Genomic DNA, 17,478 nt, shown 5'->3' with positions numbered 1-17,478 from the left:
GCTCAGTGGAAAAAGCATTGTTCCGCTGAGCCCCAGGACGCGAGTTCTATGCTGGCTGCAGTGGGGGCGTTTCAGATGGAGTCGAAAAAAAAAACCGGGTGTTGAGATTTCGGATCACGTTAAATATTCTCAGGTGGTGAAAATAAACCCGGGGATCTCCACTACGGCGCGTCTGCTAGCCCAGGCGTTTCTTCGATGCGTTAAACTCCACAAACAATCAACCCACTTTCTTTCTGCCTCCAGCGCATTCTCGCACCCGAAATCCACACAAAAGAAAACACGAACCAACGAGACGGTAAGAAATTCCCGGTAAAAGGATACCGCCAAACCAATCGAAAACAAACTGTCACTTCGTACAACAGCGTTAAACATTCTGCTACTCCCGCAAGGAATGCTCGCTCCATAAACCCCATGCTTTCACTGGAACGTGCCTAAGCCGCAACGATGAAGAGTACAGCGGACTCATGGTTTATAAACGTCGCAATCCACGTCGCAAACACTCCCCATAACCTTCTTGTCTATGGCTAACAAGCACACTTCGTTGAAATTCAACGGTATCTACCGTGTCAACAGAACAGGACGGGGATTGAGAATTTCAACCGCAACTCGTTCCTGCGGAACGGCTTTTCTATATATTTCGCGTCGGCCGTTAATATTGTCTGTGTTCCATCGATCGGCGAACGCACTCGGCTCCCAAGCGAACACCGCTGTTCTGCTGACAAGGGGCAGTTTTTTTTAATTTTTCTTCCGTTCAACAGAGACTTCATACGTCCTGGAAAGTGCTCGGGCAGCCAGAATGCATGAAAACGGCCGCCATACGAGGCAGGCCAGGCTCGGCGCAGGTGTTTCAACGCGGGCTTGTTTCTCTACGGGACATTTCAATCTTTCCAGCCGCCCGGGAAATGAAAAAACCGCCTTTCTCATACACCAGTTATCCTCTCTTCGATGTTTTCAACCTTAGGCAGCATTGTATGGCTATCAATATTGCAAGCGCCTTTTGCTTCTTTAATTTTGCTTTCTCCCTTCTTCAGCAAAAAAAAAAAAAAGTTTATTCCGACTTTTTTTTTTTACTTTTGATACGCATGTGACTCATTTCGGAGCCCACTGGTCTTGTTTTAGTTTAGTTTGCATAAATGTTCGCCTCCATTTTTTCTGCTACTTTGATATTAATATGACTGACTTTGGTTTAGTAATCGTATTTTCAACAGAAGAAATATTTAGCCCAAGCTTTGCCCCTCCGCCGCCCAAGAAACATCGAAGCCTCAGAGAAAAATGTAGTTACGATGATCCCGGAAATTAAACCGGGGACCTTTACGCCGTGAAACCACTGGGCCACCCCAAAGGCCCGTGGGGTACTGGGTTGGCAGCGCCGGGTAACAATAACATGTGCAGCCAATTGGAAAGAGAACAAAAAAAAAAAAACGCTTGCCGTGGTTCGCAATCGAACCTGCATCCCTCGTGTTATAAAACAGGCGTTTATGTGATCGCGCTTCATCAAGGTTATTTTTTAGATGCAGAGCATCTGATTCACTCGCCTTGTCCCTCCGGCGTCGTCGTCGTCATCATCGTTGTCGGCGCTGTCCGCCCCTCCCCCATTCTCCTCGCCGCGCCAGCTGCGCTCTCCACCGCTCACCCCCTCTCCTCTCCGATAGCGAACACTCTCTCGCGAAGGGCATTGGGCATTGTATTGGATTCGATTCGATTCGATTGGCTTGGCTTGGCTTGGCTTGGCTTGGCTTGGCTTGGCTTGAATTGGATTGTATTTGGATTGGATTGGATTAAAGTGGATTGTGTTGCGTCATTGCCGCGGCACGTTGCGTCATAGCCGCGGCAGGCGCGCTGGGGCCGGCGCATGTGCAGTACTCGCTCTTCCGCGGTTTCCTCTCCTTCGGGCGCGCTGCGCATATAACCGGTGTGCCGTTCTCCGGCGAAGCAACATACACGCTTGGCTCAAACACCTAGAGTCCACGCCGCTTTACAAGTACGCCAACGTCGTCATCGACTGGGACCGGCCGGCTTACGCAGTCCCCTCAACGTTATTCGCGCTATAAAACGCGGTGCCTGCGCCGCTCCGCTCCATCGTTCCAGCGCCGTTCCTCCGCTGTCCAACGCTGCAACGTGGACCCCCTATGCGTCGCATCTACACAGGGGTTCCCGCGAGGGCAGGTGGGAGTTTTTTTTTTTTTTTGTTTTACACATGGTCTTTATTGCATTTGACTCGCATACAGTTTGCACTTAGATCGTTGGCGCTTGGACGTTGACTCTCGGGGGATTTGCACTCGGGTCGTTGACGTTTTCACTTTGATTGCAGCGGCTTTAACTTTGGCACTTCGCCTTTGGATTCTCGCACGCAAGATAGCCTCGCGTTTCCGCCATCATCGTCGTTGTTTGACGGAGGGCATTCGATTTTAATTTCTTCACTTCGTGACATCTCGTGTTACGTCATGCTACACAAAAGATCAATTCTTCCGTGCCTGTATACAGACTTTCAAAGAGAAATGAAATAAGGCTTGTAACACTAAGGCCTCGAAAGTTGTTTGAAAAATAGAACACTGATGAGAAATAGTCATTTAAAGGAAGGCCATACTATTAAAATTTCTTTATCTTAATTTGTCATTTTACTATCACGATTCAAAGCAAATGTCTCACGCGAGTGGTATTACGATTAAAAAAAAAGAGCTGGACAAGGATCGCTCTGATGGGATTGTTTGGTGGAGAGGAAGCGGAGTAGCCAGCAGCGCTCAGAGTTCTCACTGACTTTTTTCAGTAAGAAAATGGAAGAGATCCAGATCTTTTTTATTTATCTGCAACAAGTTAGCTCGTGTTTCCGCAGATAAGAGTGTTGATTTGATGAATTTGTCTTCCAACAAGGCATCAGTTCATTTGTTACTTCTTGGCTCATTTAGAATACGCCACACTGGGATTACACTTCGGCAGGGCGGATCCGAACCATTGCGTAAACAAAGACTCAGAGTTAATTAAAAAACTCCAGAAATATTGACAGAACTGCGCAAACATAGATGGCAAAGCCGAGTGATGTGAATACAATGCATGCCGAGGCGATATTCCGCTTTCCGGCGTCTAGGACAGTTCTTGGATCATATTCGTGTGTGCTGTAAGCGAACGGGTTGGGTAGGTGCACTGCCGTTAAACGAGCTTGCAAGGGCGGGGGCTATCACGTCGTTCTGACTGGCTCGCGGAGAAAAGCAGACTGGAAATAAAAGAACTGTATTTTTCACTCAGCTTCCCATCAACAGCGGCTGCCTGCCATCGGGAAGCCATTCGCCAAGCTGACGTAACCCAGGCCTTGCCATCACACAGGCTATAAGCTCACTCCGACAGCGCATCAGATGCGAGCGGTCGTTCACTGAGCAACCTTGTTAGCTGTTAAAACATTAGTAAGGTTGGCTTAACGGTGGTAGTTATCCGTCACTTCAGTGGCCACTCTGCATCGCATATTCCTCTCTCGACAACGCATCACCGACTATTCGTTCGAAATATGGGAGCTACCATTTCGCCATCATAAACAATAAACGTATCAATTTTGTAAAGGTAGATGGCTCCGCATATTTGAAAATGGTATGCAGACACCAGTGACTCGAGTTTAATTTTGAGTGAGCCAACAGGAGGAGTACCTGACCGTGACTCGCGAGGTATACGCCCACCTACATCAACTGCAGAAACTTAGTGGATCCTATGGCTGATCACAAGGCCATCAGGATTGTTACGCTGGGCCGCATTTTTAGTGAAGAAGTGCCGTACAGATTGGTGTTTACATTAGGCGTGCGTGCGTTCGTCGTGTGTACGTCGTGCGGTGCGCCTGCGCGCGTGCTGGTGTGTGCGTGTGCACATTTATACGTGCGTGCGTAGATCTTTAATTGACGCGTAAATGTACATACACCTATCACCTGTGACGATATCTTGTGATCTTACTGTAGCCAATTATTACGGTAGCGCGTGTGATTGAACCCCATTTTGCTCCCGTATGCAGTGAACTGCTTTATTGCGCAGAAAAAAGACTCTTGAACTAAGAGTCAACGAATTAACAAACTGGTCTTTCCTGGCTATAGTGCTTCACCTTCACAGTCTTAGGAACCTTTAGAGATTCCCAGTATTTCCATGTTATAACGCAATCAGTATTTTTTGAAGGATAACTAAATGCGCCCCGGTAAAAACAAAAAAACAAAAAGCGAACACTATGATGGGATCTATAACAATGGTGACACAAACTACAAGCATTGCGTAGTATATTCTCCATCACCTAATCGAGTCGCTATGCCATTAGCGACGCTTTTTCATGAGTGGGATTACGTGTATACCTCTCCCGCTTGAGCCTTACGCAGAGTCCTCGTGCAACTCATTAAAAGCCGTTCGGGTTACTCTCAGAATACAGGAAGTTATTTCGCTTTAGATTTTTGATGGCTAGAAATGAATGGTGCTGGTGTCCCTTGCAAAGCAATTGCTACCCCACTTCCCCTCACCCCAGTCCTGTCGAAGTAGAGGACGAAAATAGGTCAATAATTTTAAAAATGGGACTTTTCCTGCGCCTGGTAAGTGTTCTCTAAAACACTTCGTACAAACTCTGGCTCAGTTATCTTCTTTTAATGTCAAAATGCCTTTCTTCAAACCACTTTTTTAGTATTCGTAACAAATGGGCAGTCCCTGCCCTTCAAGGCGATTGCTCGGTAGCGTCTTTGTAACATTGGCACAACGACACCGGCAGAAACGGCTCATCTGCAGATCGTTTTTTTTTGTTTGCTTGTTTTCTTGCTGTATTGAGCCTTCTTTGTGGCGTCGCAGCAAGAGTCCGCGTCTACACCCGCCAATTCCTTCCTCCTAACTCGATATATGGTCGAGCGCAAGGCCGAATCAGGCTGACCCAGTTCCGGTACAGCCCAGCCACTGCGGCGCCTCTGTCAAGAGTGGAAGAAAAGCTCTGGGCCACGATACAATCGGCTGAGATGTTGGCGGTGTTGATTAGAGGAACGAACGTCATTCCGAGGTCACTGTGCATTTGTCAGCCGTTTTCCTCGCACGAAAGGGACCGGCGGGGGAGAAAAACACACATAGATGAACGCGGTTCCAACGAGGGGGCCAACACGCGCGGGATTTATTGCGAGAAGCGGATGATAGAAAGGGCCTAAAGGGCTACCGATATTAACAGCAAATCCGCTTAGAAATTCGTTAATTCCGGCGTTTCACACACCTCAGTATAAAAGTATAAAACGAGAAACCACCGGAACCAGCAGGATTCAAACCTGTGTGTGGTAGATCAACGAAGTTAGAGTCAGTCGTCTTAACCACTCGGATGCGACCGTGAGTCAGTACCCGAGAGTCAAACGGCTTACTCACTCGACTGTGACTGTGTGGAGAGGAATCACGCCCCCTGCTCGACAGAGCTGCGGGCGCCTAGTTCAAGAGTACGCGTTACGTTCATTCGTTCTGCTTCTTCGATTTGCATCTTCTTCGCCGTTATAGCAACAAAGATAGAGTAAAGATCAATGCGGCAGCAAAGAAGAAGCGAATCGGTTGCAATCGTGAACTTCAACCACAGTGATGGTCGTGAAGGTTGCGTACAGCTTCGCTGCCTTCATGTCTTACGCAATTTGAGCTTCCTCAATTTATTTTAATATATGTACACGCATTTATGTGCAGCACGTGAGAGCGAAGAATTTGCGGGAATTCGAGTGAGAGGCGTATCAGAGCAGGTATATTAAGAATGAGTAAAGTGAAAGCCAGGGCAACCCAGATTGGCAATTGGGAATACACATTTATTCTGGAATCAAGCGCTTTCTCTCGTGAAGAAAAAAAATTTGAGGGTGTGGACGGGTGTTGTTACGGGCATTTCATTTAATTTTCGTTAAATTGAGAAACCTGAAGCCCGGAAATTTTTCAGCATTTAAAATTTATTTATAGTCCAATATACTAGTGCCCAAAGGGAGTAACACGACGCTCACACAAACGCAAACGATTCCGTGATGCCTTCACCTTGTGAAAATGTAAGATGGGAAGCAACTAAACCCGTTGAAAGGAAGACAAAAAGTTTCGTCCGTGCTTAGCTAAAACGAAAACTACATATTATTAGACGCGATTTGTTGCGCTGTGTCCTGGAAGTAATATTGTCCTCAAACCGACACATTCTAGCGGTCACCCACCTGAACTCTCTCCAATTGCGGCTGTAAAGCCCATCGTTTAGGAAAAGTGAAATTTTGACTCCTTAAGTGAACATAAGAACAGCAACGACCGAAATGAAGCGCGCTATCCTTTCGCCCAAGCCGTGCTGCCGTGCTGCCTCACCGCTGTTTTATATCCCCTTCTCGTCCTTCCCCCGTGTGGGACAGTTTAAAGAATGAATCACAGTTAACGGAGCCGGAAGCACCACGGCCGCCCATCGCGATTAAGGGGAGCACCGTGAAAGGGGAAGGAAGAACACGCCAATGCGAGGCCGCTGAGATGGGAGAAGGAGGGACACGGGCCAGTATGCGTGGACACATACCGGCTGTTTCGCGAAGACCCCCATTCATTCTGGGTGCCACCCGGGCTCCCAGCATGGGCCAAAAAACCGGGCCTGGGTCGTGAATATTTGAGTGCAGTTCTCACAAAAAGCCCTGGTCCACGCGAACTACGGAACTGTCGTCCAATAAAACATGAAGGAAGTGATAGGAAAAGTTGAAAACTCGCTTGGGCGATGGGGGAAAAAAGCAAGGCGCTACCTTCGCTCGCTCTTCAGAAAAAGACGTTCGGCAAAAACAAAAATGCCTTACAACTAAGGTAGCGTTGATCAGAATGTACAGGTGATAAAGAAAGCGAGCACCGTCCTTTTCAACAGCAATCGACAGCAAGGTTTCTCTTGAATGGCAACTTTTTTTTTCTCTCTCTGTGTCTGTCTCTTTTGCTCTATTGCTCCATGCCTCCTATGGTCCGGTTCTTCTCTCCGCCGTTTCTCTTTGCGTTTTGCTCTTTCAGTTTAAAGGTCGCTGCGATAATTGACCCTGATTTATTGTTACCGTGGAGTCCCTGTGGAGCGGAATCAGGGGAGACATTTAGGTTCTTCGAGGCCGGCCTGATGCAGCGGCACACCATCCGCATTTCCTAGTCAGCCAACCAGAGGAGACAGAAAGGTATAACGCACGCCTCACTTTAATTATAACGATGGTAGGATGCAAAGCTCTGTCCTAAGGGATTGTTTGGTTGTAGTATGAGTTTTGACTTTGACTCGCACACGGTTTGGACTTTGACTCGTTGATCTTTGACTTTAATTTGCGCGAAGTTTGAACTTTCGATCGCAGCGGGTTTCCTATGACCCTTCAGCCTTTAATTTCGCACAAACAATGATTCGCGTTCAATTATCATCGTTGTCAAACGGAGGTGTGGAGGATTTTTTCTGTGTACTTTTGCCCGCTCATGCACTTCACTCCAAATTCAAACTGCTTCGTTCGCATTGGAAGGGCGCAATTGGATGGACGTCGGCTGCACAACGGGAGGAAACTAGTTTCGATGCCAACCAAGGGAAGCGTTTTTTGTTGTTGTTGTTGTTGTTGTTGTTGTTGTTGCTGTTGTTGTTATTGAGGAGCTTGCATGGTCATCATCGTCAGAGAAAGTTGGCTTTCCTGCAGCGAGTTGCCGTCTGAGTTTGGAATTTGACTGGCAGACGGTTTGGAATTTAACTCGTTGAACTTTGACTTTAAAGGAGCCATGAAGAGAAAACAAAAGTTTGTTTTATTCGAAAGATTAGGTGTTTCATAGTACCCCAAGCGCTTTCCCGGAAGCAAATGATGCTTTATTCACTGAGAAATAAGGCAATTTAAGCCAAAATTTTAAATCTCCCTCTAAAATTGCACATTTGGTGACGTGAGCAATGGTGTCACACGGGCCGGTCCATGAAACAGATACTTAGTATGTCGACTCCATATAGCACCCACACGCGGGAGTCGACCGAGACGGCGGCCATTTTAAAAATGCTAGTAAAACCTAGTGCACCCGCAGCCCTAGTCATGGAATCGCCTGATCCGGAGAACAAAACTCTCGCCGAGGAGCTCCGGCTTGCATTTAACAACCTCACACCACTTGAACGCTCAACGCTTCTAAGTGCACGAGCGGCAAGAGTTGTGGGATACGCGGTGGACGGGAAAGCGACCATTCCGCGATAGCCACAACAGACGAACGCCCTGCCGTCGGCACCGCTGCCTCGTCAGCGCCGTCGCCACGGACGAATACAGACTGGTACGTATGTGCCGTACTTTTATTACGGTTAATAATAGTTCAACTTCAGTAGCAGTATCGCTTATGCCAGTTGGCCGGTGTCGTGTATGGAAAGCCGTTCGCGCGAGCTCTCTGCTTCGACCAGAAAGATACGAGCGTCAATGCGCGGTGTTTACGGCATTTTTCCTCCAAGGTCAGAGCGCCTCGAACCCGAAAATTCGTCTGCGCGACGGCGAGATGTCGAGCTCGGCCAGGCGGTTGTTTCGTACGCATTGGCGCACACGCTTGCGTGTTCGTTCGGAACCTCAACCGTTTACTCCACCGTTCTTTGTCATAAAAAGAATGTGCAGTATGTTTCACGGGCATTTAGCTCGCTATGCAAACTGTAAGCCCTGCCTAACATGCGTTTGCTTTTGCCGGCCTCCGCCAATCGCAGAGCTTAGCCCATGTGACGGCATAGGTTCTGTTGCGGGAAATGAGCTGGTGGGTCGCATGACCATTCCCGTTTTTTTTAATTATGTAGCTTATTTGAGCGAAGTTTGCGTTATAAGTGGTGTCGTTATGGTTCTAACGAGGCAATCTTTCGAATGAACCAAACTTGTGTTTTCTCTTCATGGCTCCTTTAAGACGCACGTAGTTAAATTTTTTATCGAAGCAGCTTGAATTTACCCTTCGCCATTTGACTTCGCATGAAGGAAGCTCCCCGTTTAACCACCGTGGTCGTTGGACAATAGGGGAGGGGGACATGATTTTTTGCTCTATTTTTTTCCGTTCATGCACACTTCTCGAACAGTCGGATTGACATCGGCTTCATAATGCGAAGGACCAAGGTTCGATTCCGGCCACGGGAAGCCTTTTTTTCTAAAGGCGCTCGTGAAAGAATCAGTGATACATAGACAGCTTCGCTTTAAAACAATATGAGGACCATTCAGAACAAAGAGAGCTTGCGTTTATGCAGTTACCTATCATTGGCTACCTTTCCCATAGGGTTCCACCCATTTTGTCTGGGCCGCGCAGTGGCTCTATCTGTTTTCGTTCCCGAAAGTTCGTTATTTCTGGCTGCAGACGGATGTGCGAGTTTTAATCCCGATAGCTCTTTAGGTGTTACTATGCTTTTGAATTCATAATAGCTTACGTGTTGGATTTTCTTATCCGTGGAGACATACATCTAGCGTCAAACAAAGTTAGCGGCTGCAACAACTCAAAAATTCAAGCGCTGGTACGTGCTAATTTTCTAAAATTTTTCGGGGTACCTAAATCTGCTGACGTGCTTTGACGGCAAAATCCTCGTTTTACTTTTTAACAAGTTCTATACTGCTACATCGTATTTTCCGTCTCTTTCATCGCTTTCGTTTTTTTTTTTTTTTTTTGTCCTATTGCACGAATTACCCCGACTGCCATCTTTTCTACTACACGGTGTTTGCGTCTATTTCTGCGCTTTCGTTTCTTCTGCGCTTTCGTTTCTTCGTCTTACTCAGCGAATTACGTCTTACTGGCACACGCCGCAGCCTTTCTAGAATCAAGATTATGCGTGGCTGGTGAGAAACTGTTCCACTCACGTGCCGTCATGCTCAGGTGTCCTTCACTATTCTTCAACTTTTATGTTACCAATTTACAGTTTTCAGAATTTTGTGAACGGGGCAGAATAGCCCCTCAAATCTTCTGATTCCAGTCCTGTCCCCTAATTGGGCATGTTCTACGAAGGAAGGAGCAACAGGAGCAACAACTTTTCCTGTCGTTTCTAGAAACATCCAATTGAATCGAAACATCATCGACCAAAGAAGAAGAGTCACCGAAAAGCTAAATGGCCTCTGCCTATCAAACAAGATTGCCGGCACGTCTTGCAAAATAAGGAGGAAACGGTCGCTGTGTTTCAAACAGGAGATGTGATAGCAAGGCGCGGCCAGACGCTGGTAGAAAAACGTTAGTAAACAAATAACAACGTATAGTGCTCGGCATTGTTGCTCCCGGTAATGAATAATTTAATTAGATGGGACATACCTGTTAGTATTGGTGCCCAGCTGGCGGGGCAAGGTTTTTGAGGAGTATTATCCTTATTTTACAGCTACGTTTACAGAGACCATTTGTATCAACGAAACAAACTAAATCGTACAAAAGTCGAAGTAGTTTTATTGTCACTGACACGATGCGAATCACCACAGGAGCGCAGGCTGCAAGCGGTGCTTCTGGCTTGAGTGCAAGAAACCGAGCTGAGTGCAATAAACCGAGTGCAATTGAGAAATAGCGCTGAAACAGGCTGGCGCACAGTATTTTGATTGCTAACCACCCACGCAATGTTTCGTTCTTTCATTTGATTCTCAAGTGGGACATGATTACTTCCACCGCGGAATGACCACACTGAACAAACACGTTTCTCAGCGCAATCACTAAATGGACTCGCGTTTCCTGGTTGAATATGATTAAGAAAACGAATTCCTTGTTTTTCTTTCTTTTTTTTTTGTGGGGGTGGGGGGTGGGTGCGGTTCCGCGACGTCTTCTTTTTTGTAACGTTTACAGCTTCCTAGGTTACTTGAAACTTCTTACTTTCATTCACGACTATTATTACGGGACAGGAAACTCTATGGTACCGTGAATTCTGTTTTTACATTAACTGATAACCACATTTACTCCATGACAGTAATGAAATGTTGTTCTTTGGTAGTACATTGGCATGCTATCGTTGTTCTTTCACAGAAGATGAGCTTTACTTGTTGCTTCAATGGAAAAGCGGTGCTTGGATAAGGTACAAGTACAACGAAAGGAGATTGAAAATTCATGTAGCGATTGTTACCTCTTTTAAAAACATGGATGTCTTTTCACCCATGATTTCTCCATGATTTCTCCTATTTCTGCTTACAATTTCCTACATAAACATTGATGCTGTAGGATGGAGCCTTGGACTCGGTGCAGTGATGTGGCTTACATCATATATCCGCATGAAATTTAACTGCAAGTTACGTATAGGTAGAAAAAAAATGGAACTGCACTGTCATTTACAAAAGTGAAGCACGTGAAAAACACGCAGTTAAGGTTGGGAACATTAAAGATAGCTGGCGAGTCGGAACATCCTGAGCTAGTTTTGTAATAGCAGGCTTGAGGGCTCAGCCGTTGGGGCCAGTGAAAATGCTATAATATATTACGCAGTCATCAACAATGAGGCCGATCGTTATGTAAACAGGTAGGGTAAGTCACAGACATACACTAAAAATAGGAAGAGACCAAGCTCGCTTCTGTGAGAAACCCTAGACAGTACCTTTAGAAAAGATAAAATTGTATTATGAACAGCTTTTAATTGAGTTCTGGTAGATAGAAAATTTGCTATGTATGCAACAACGCCAGTATTAGTGCCAAAGGAACTTTGCTCGAGCCCACGTATGAGGTAAAAACCACACCAACATGCTTCAGAATTCTTTTAAAACTGCGTAAACTTGATGCTAAAAAATTCCATTTCTTTGCGGTTTATTATTAAATATCACATCCTGCACGTAGATAGGAAATAGTATAGCAAAGATCAAAGTTAACAGTACAAACCACGAGTTCTAGCAGAGAGATTGACTTAGTTTAACTTATTCTCATCTGACAGCGACCTTGCGACCGCTGTTCGAAATTTAATCGTGACCGACTACGTGACCAACAACATCGTGACCGACAACATACATAATAATGTTAAAACGCCCACACCCTCTCATATAAAAAAATATTAAGGAACGGCAAGCTAGCAAGAACACAACACATTTGAATTAAACACACGTGACGGAGGCCAGACCTCTCGACCCATCCGGAATCACACAGTTAAGAAGGCCTGTATACTGGTTAGCGCGGCCGCATCTACTGCTTTTCAGTCGATCGCGAGACACACACACCTCGGTTCAAATGAAGCAAAAGGAAGAAGAGAGTTCTTATGTAGTAACAAAAATCGAAACAAATTGGAGCACATGATGCAAAACCTTTGCGAAAGCTTGGGCGTTAGTAGACGCGCGTTAACAAGCGCGCTCAGCCGCGAAGACCAATTATTTGTACAGGAGCGCGAGATGCAGTAACTGGTCGCAGCTGGATGAGAGGAGGCTCATTCCACGGGCCTCGCCGAAGTGGCTCGGTAGACGAACGAGCCGCTGCCTCTATTTCAGCCTGTGCAATGGGAAGGAGGCTTGGTCACATCACTTGAAACAGTTACTGCATGGTGTCTCCCAAATGCGGCCGGTTTCGGTGGAACAGCCGGGTATCTAGAATCATCATCTATAATTCCCTTCTCTTGCAAGCAAGCAACCTTTCCTTCTTTCCTGCCTTTCAAGGGAGTCCGTGTCTTCCGCAATATTTTCAACCTTTCTCTCGCTCCGGGGCTTCACGGAGCAGCACCCCTATTCTCTCCGAAGCACCCTAACTCAGTGGCATGCCACCTTTTACTCCCATACTTTGCTCTGTTGATTCTACCTCATCGCTTTCTCTCTGCAACTTGGGTATTTCTGGAGCATTTTCTCTTCATACCCCTCTCCCCTTCACCTACTCCTGTATTTGTCTCTTGCCGGTCGTTCCCTACAAGTAGCATCAGTGAATCTTCACTGCGTTCCTTTTGCCGTCTCACTCGTCGTTGTCGTTTCATTCATATCTGTTCTCCCGCATGCTACTTCACCTCTTTTCGTCACTCGTATTGCATTATTACGCGCTCTCCAAGCCGACGATGTCGATATGCTCGTGTATCTCAGAACGTGCCGCAGAGAGCGCCAAATGAGAATCCTCAATTCTGCGAGATTCTTTCTTTCCCTTATCTTCCTTTTTTTCATACGTGGCAAGAAAAATTCTCAGGCGGGCTGATGTGACACAGGGGCCTCAGTACACATTCATTCGTGCCTTGTCGCAATACTCTTTCCCCTTCACAGCCAACAGAGCTGTCGCTGTTTCACCCTTACGTATACCACCGCTATGGCGCCGAGTATTTTGGTCCCATTTCTTTGCCATACCCGCTTAATCATCCGCGCTACTTGCGCCCTGCGATGCGGAAGCTGAAACTGACTGCCGTCAATTTTCTGTGACTATTTTTTTCAAACAGCGAAATGAATTCACTTTTGCAGGTTGTAAGCGCTAGCAAGCATTACTGCGAAGTTGAGCAATGTCGCCAGAAAGGGCACGCTTACAGGCGAAACGTTACCAAAAAAACCCAAGTTTAATTATGAGATAGTAATTCTACACGCTTCTTCCAAATGTCTTTATGCAGGAAGCAGAAAAGTATTATTCCGCTTCTCTTAATGTTCATTAAGTTCATTCAAAAGACATTTCTAACGTTTAAATTTTTTAATAATTTATACAAGGAATAACAACAGCCTATACAAAAAATATCACTTTCAAATACAATCATATCACGCTGTGTTTTTATTGCACTTGTTACAGTGATGAATCATACTGGCGGTGTTGCGTTTTGGCGATGTCCCCTCCTATCCTACTTGTGTTTACGCCGGCAACACGAATCCCAAAGCAGGCCTTTTCTTCCTTTCTCATTTGCAGCTGCTTGTTCGCGGTAATAAATATTTCTATCCCACCTACAGGATTTAAGCCCGCTTTGCCTCTAATACAGACTTCTCTCTTCCCACTCTCTTTTTCTCTCTCTCTCTAACTCTCGCTTTCTCATCCTTCTCCGCAAGGATGTTGCGGATACATGCAACTTCAAGATGCTTTTTCTACAGTCCTTACGGTATGCCGTCGTCACATGCATACAGTGGCAAGGACGGCTGCCATCGGTTGTTTCCGGAAGGGCGAAAGAATTAATAAATCGATTCAGCCTTTTTAACTAAGCAGGAAACATTAGTTAGGGTTTCTTTTTGGTTATTACTATGGTCATTAGCAACACTTATGTTTTGCAACTGCTTTAAGCTCATGACAAGTACTTTTTATGCCAAGGAAATAAAAAAGGAACAACGCGTCAAACAGGTAAATGAATTGCATTGCATGAATTGCTCGCTATTTTGTTTTTTTATTTTATTTCATTTTATTTCTTCTTCAATCTTGAGATTTTTTATATATTTTAGCTTATTACGGGATGAAACCTGTTTGTCTTTCACTTCTCCCCGCACCGTTTTTTTTAGTTTTTTTTAACAAGAAACTTCGCTGATACCAACTACTCCAAGGTAAAATGATAGTTTCAGACTTATACCAGAGACGTAAAAAAATTCATAACGTTAAAAGTGGCTAGCATCTGAAAGAATGGAAAGCTGAGCGATGGACGAAAGAACGCCTGAACACTCACCGACTACCGGCATTAATGAACCTCTTCGTTTTATTCCGCCTAAAAATGAATCCATAAAGCCCGGCACATTGTCCCCTCAATAGCTTGCTTAAAATATTTTTATTCGTCTGAGTACTGTACAGGACGTCAGGGTTTCACTCTTCCAATCGCTAAATTACCGAATCGAGCTGCTCTCATTAATTTAGGAATGGAGCGATCCGAGCCTTTCTGCTGTATTCTGCTAATAAGATAAATGATAGCGTTGTCCTCATCCGCTCCGCTATGCCATATCTTAGTGGCGAAACACAGCACGGCGTTCCCCCGTACGTATTCAATGTTTCATCGTACGTTGCCACCACTAATTTCGCGTAAATCAGCGGGTCTGCACATTCCAGCGTTTCGCATTTTCACGGGAAAGACAATAAGGAGTCATGCATTCTTGCGCGGCTTGCGCAGGTCTGCACTCGCCGTCTCATTAATTCTCTTTTCCAGCGGCAAACAAGATTTGTCCCCATCGCTTAGCTGCCGCTCGCAAGAGAATGCGAATTTCAGCGGTAATAACTCTCTTTAGCCGCTCATTAGTTGCATGTCCACTAATCTTCCAGGCCTGTTATGCAGTGCCTTGCCCTGTCGTCAGTGGCAACGCCCCGTTACACGTACACATTGAACAGTGTTCGTTATTTCGGTTCCAGGTGCGTTTTATTTATCAACAACCCTGAGTGTTTTGTATAATCAGGGGTTTGGGTGTTCGTTTTGTAATCTTGCGTAAACTCAATTTAAAATATTTTGGTGAAACATTTTTTCTCCTTGTGGTTTATACTTTTAAGGGACACTGGGTGAGTTATAAAACATCGGCGATCTTAGAATTGTGTTACAAGATTGAAGTCAAATGCCTAGTTTATGATCTCAACTTTTCTTTTTCTTAAAATAAAGTAGTATAAAAGCTAAACTACATAAGACGGGCCCATGTACCAGTTACGCGAATTTACTTCTCTGCCCCTTTAAAACCATCCCTACGTATGTCTTCAAAAGCTGAATAGCTGAATGGTGAAAATATTTGTCAAGGGCACGCAAGCACGAGAAAGAAATTTGAAAAGCTGAAGCTCCTTTACTTTTTTTTTTTTTTACAAAAGTGGTTGCATCACTTTTTTCTATAGCCTTGTGGTACGTGACAAGTTTGTGGGGCAGATTACCGCGTGTATAACAGTTTAGGCTTTACAAACAAGCAAAACTCATTTACAAAAATTTGTAGGAGAGAATGAATGAATGAAATAATGAATGAACGAACCAACGAACGAACAAATGAATGAATGAATGAATGAATGAATGAATGAATGAATGAATGAATGAATGAATGAATGAATTTGCTGCGAGGCGCAGGCGCCAATAGCGAATTTTAGCTGACCGTTTTTCACGGTCCGCTCAGCTCCGATAGAAAGCGGGAGCGCCATTACGCATGCGTGGCGCGCTTGGGCGCGAACGGCATTGGCTCCGGTTGCGCTGAGCCTGCCGCCGATACCGGAGCGGGCCGTCGAAAACGGTTAGCTAAAACTCTACTTTTGACCGCAGTAACCGGTCTTCGAATTGCAAAAAAATAAAAAAATAAAAAGGGCTCTGCTGCCGTTGTAAAAAAATTACGAAGTGCTGACACTGCTATTTGCTGTATATGTTAGGCAAATTCACAAACGCAGTAACGGAACGCGAATCGCAACAAGGTGCAAAAGATGCAGCCAAGAAATCTTGCTATTTACCTAATCTTGCTATTGCCGCTGACGCTGTTTCGATCATTAATTTCCCGTGATGGGATTATAACTGTACCTATTAAGGGGGCTAGGACAGTATTAATCTTACCTGCAATTTTGGTACCATGCTGATCCATCCTTCGATCTGGCCGGTGACACACAATTTCCGCAGGAAACGTCTTGTATCACCTTCAAAATTAGTCAACGCACAAGTCCCAGAACATCTCCTCTAAGTTTCTCCTCCTTTGCAGTCGCCTTCGTCCCCACCCCACTGTGACTGACAAAAAAAAAAAAAAAAAACCTTACGCGCACTGCAGCCTCTGAAGCGGAACATTTTAGGGGTGGCCAACTGCACAATAAACTCTGGTTTACAAATGGTAAACCTATGCAGTTGTCAGCTTTTCCAAGCTCCCAACGCAGGAAAGTTGTTTCAGCACAGTTATAAGCCAGCGAATACCGACGGAAGATGCGCAGCGCCACCGACGGATATCAGTCGTCGTTTAGTACTCAGGGAACTGCTTGAACCACGTCTGTCACTGTTACACATAACGAAAAACTCGCAATTACACGATATTCACATGCAGGAAACCACGTAAAACGGCCAGAAATCCAAGCACGGGAACGAGGGTACTCCTCACGTTCCAGGCGCACAGTACCTGAAGCACCGTCTGCGGGCTAAGCCAGAAGCCAACACGCTGTCTAGACATACATGACGAGGCATCTTTGCCTAGCGGACGGCGCACTAGCACCGGCGTCGGTCAGGAAACGCAACTTCACCGCGTCACGGTATTGCCGGAGTTGTCGCAGGCATTTTGCGAGCGATCGCATTTTAAAAGCGTTGCAAGTACGCTAAGTCATTACGATTACCGACCACGCCAAGCGGCGGCGTCTTGAACTACCGAGGGAGCCCGCTTGGTGCCGCTGAAACAAGGCTTTGTAAACATGGCGGATGCTTTTTGCACAGGCCGCTTGAGCTCCTTAATAACATGGCTGCTCTCGCACGGCAGCCGCCGGCTCGCTGCTCCTGCTGGTTGCTGGCTGGCACGCTGGCCGCGTGTTTACTTGCGCCACGCTAGTGAAGTGATGTTACGCCAGGTGACCAGATGGCCTCGACTGGCACAGACCACAGTGAGCAGCAAGTGAGAACAAATCGTTTATTGACATCCGCAAGTTTACAGGGGCCAGGACATCATTTCATTTCGATCGCTGCAATTGTACGTCGCTTTCGTGACATTTTTTTTTTTTTTTTTGCCATAACAACTCGTTCACTTGCGCTAAGATTTCGAACGAAGGGCACACAACCAGCACTCAGTCGAC

General features: G+C 45.8%; 1 long non-coding RNA gene across 1 annotated transcript in view; it reads right to left on the bottom strand.

Annotated features, from left to right (window-relative positions):
- Positions 1-16,442, bottom strand: part of LOC144178626 (uncharacterized) — a 206,696-nt gene extending 190,254 nt beyond the window's left edge. The window contains exon 1 of the long non-coding RNA XR_013324032.1: positions 16,271-16,442. This is a non-coding gene — a long non-coding RNA (uncharacterized LOC144178626). The remainder of the gene's footprint in view (positions 1-16,270) is intronic.
- Positions 16,443-17,478: the final 1,036 nt, after the last annotated feature.

Source organism: Haemaphysalis longicornis, unplaced genomic scaffold (assembly GCF_048455015.1).
Source record: "Haemaphysalis longicornis isolate Haplotype H1 unplaced genomic scaffold, Haemaphysalis longicornis Haplotype H1 scaffold_4, whole genome shotgun sequence".
Lineage (NCBI taxonomy): Eukaryota > Metazoa > Arthropoda > Arachnida > Ixodida > Ixodidae > Haemaphysalis > Haemaphysalis longicornis.
The sequence above is the reverse complement of the archived record's forward strand: the minus strand, read 5'-3'. Positions and strand labels throughout refer to the sequence as shown.